This window comes from Mandrillus leucophaeus, unplaced genomic scaffold (assembly GCF_000951045.1).
Source record: "Mandrillus leucophaeus isolate KB7577 unplaced genomic scaffold, Mleu.le_1.0 Scaffold206, whole genome shotgun sequence".
Classification (NCBI taxonomy): Eukaryota; Metazoa; Chordata; class Mammalia; order Primates; family Cercopithecidae; genus Mandrillus; species Mandrillus leucophaeus.
This window is the reverse complement of record NW_012102099.1, coordinates 1643396-1645801: the sequence shown is the minus strand read 5'-3', so window position 1 is coordinate 1645801 and position 2406 is coordinate 1643396.

Below are 2406 nucleotides of genomic sequence, written 5' to 3'. Positions count from 1 at the left end.
CCATTCTCCTGCCTCAGCCTCCCGAGTAGCTGGGAATACAGGCGCCCGCCACCTCGCCCAGCTAGTTTTTTTGTATTTTTTAGTAGAGACGGGGTTTCACTGTGTTAGCCAAGATGGTCTCCATCTCCTGACCTTGTGATCCGCCCGTCTCGGCCTCTCAAGGTGCTGGGATTACAGGCTTGAGCCACTGCGCCCAGCCTTTTTTTTTTTTAATTAAAGACTCAAGTTATCTATCCTTTCTCTGTGTAAGTCCAGTTTGACTTCTCCCCTCTGAATTTCCCATTCCTGTTAGTTTGTTATGAATTCTTCCATAACTTTCTCTGTCTATATATATCCACGTAGCAGAGGCAGTCCAGGGCAATGGTTGGCGGTTGGTCTCTGGAGTAGGCCTTCCTGGCCTCAAATCCTGATTTTGTCACACAAAAGCTATATGATCTCAGAGAAATTGTCTAATCTTTCTAAGCCTCAATTTCTACAATCTATAAAATGGGTGTGGTAACATTAACTATCTCATAGAGTTATTGTTAGGATATATGAGTTAATACATGTAAAATACTTCTAATAGTGGTTGGCATGTGGTAAGTACTAATGGTTACTTATACACACCCATGGGAAAAGTGGAACATTATTTTGAGTATTTTAAAAACATAATGATGTCATAATGAATTTATGTCAATCAGCAATTCATTTTTTTTGAGACGGAATTTCAGTCTTGTTGCCCAGGCTGGAGTGCAGTGGCACGATCTCGGCTCACTGCAACCTGCACCTCCCGGGTTGAAGTGATTCTCCTGCCTCAGCCTCCTGAGTGGCGGGATTACAGGCGCCCACTACCATGCCTGGCTAATTTTGTATTTTTAGTAGAGATGGGGTTTCAACATGTTGGCCAGGCTGGTCCCGAACTCTTGACCTCAGGTGATCCACCTGCCTTGGCCTCCCAAAGTTCTGGGATTACAGGCATGAGTCACCGTGCCCAGTCATGCTATTCATTTTTTTTAACTCAAAAATGTATCTTAAAGATCCCCTCCTGTCAGTCCAGATCCATGGAACTTTTTTAAACTGCTGCTTAGTATTCCATTCTGTAGGCAGTTGGTTGAAATATTCCCCTATTTGTGAAAATTTAGGTGGTTTCCAATTTCTCACAACTACATTGCAATGAGCTACTAATTGATTTCCCTGTTTCCACTCTTGTCCCCTTTCCTCGGTGATAATTGAAATTGTGGACAGAGTGGACCAGATGTGTCTGTCCTTCCAGCTCTGAAATTCTGCTTCAGTGATTCAGACCACATAGTCTGCCATTCACAGAGAACGAGAACTTGAAGCTCAGCCTAACATGAGCAGATAAAATGACAGGAGAGGAAACTGTTGGACCAGGTTTACCTCCTGTTCATTTGGAAGGAACTGGGAAGCTCTTGCACACATCCTGGCCTCCTTGCATTGCCTCATTCATTCGTTTATTCATTTGGTCAGTTACCTTCTGCCTAGTAGTCCCCAGACAACGACAGTTCTGATGCCTCTTCCTTCCTAATATAAGGCAAACTACCTTCACCCTGATCTTGACCCGAGCCTGTCTACTCCGTGGTTGGCAGGCACATGCCTGGTTGTTGGGTGATGTGGGTGCTGAAAGTGGGACAGTCACAGCCCAGGCAGACTCCTGCCCTCCCTTTGCCCCACTGTCTATCCAGCTCCTGCCTTTCTCCTTGTATTGCCATCCACACTTCAGGGCCTCGTGAGCAAACGGTTTTGCATTTATCACCTGCTAATACACTAGATCATTTACTTATTTCGCTCATCTAGCATCTGTCTTCTCCCCTAGAACGACAGTTCCACGAGGACAGGAATTTCATCTTTTTACTGCTGTATCCCCACACTTAGTATATGGTGACTTGGCACATAGCAGGTGCTCAATAAACGCTGCAGCAACTGGGCCTTTGTGTGACTGGATGAGTCTTATCTCTTGGAATGAAACCTAGAAATGGAAGTCCTACATCACAAAGCATACTTGTTTGACATTTTAAGAGTTGTTAATAGGTCGAGTGCAGTGGCTCACACCTGTAATCCCTGCATTTTAGGAGGCTGAGGCAGGTGAATCACCTGTGGTCAGGAGTTCCAAACCAGCCTGGCCAACATGGTGTGAAACCCCGTCTCTACTAAAAATTAAAAAATTAGCTGGGCTTCGTGGTGAGTGCCTGTAATCCCAGCTACTCAGGAGGCTGAGGCAGGAGAATCACTTGATCCCGGGAGGGGGAGGTTTAGTGAGCCCAGATCACGCCATTGCACTCCAGCCTGGGTGAAAGAGCGAAATTTTGTCTCCAAAAAAAAAAAAAAAAGGCCGGGCGCGGTGGCTCAAGCCTGTAATCCCAGCACTTCGGGAGGCTGAGACGGGCAGATCACGAAGTCAGGAGATCG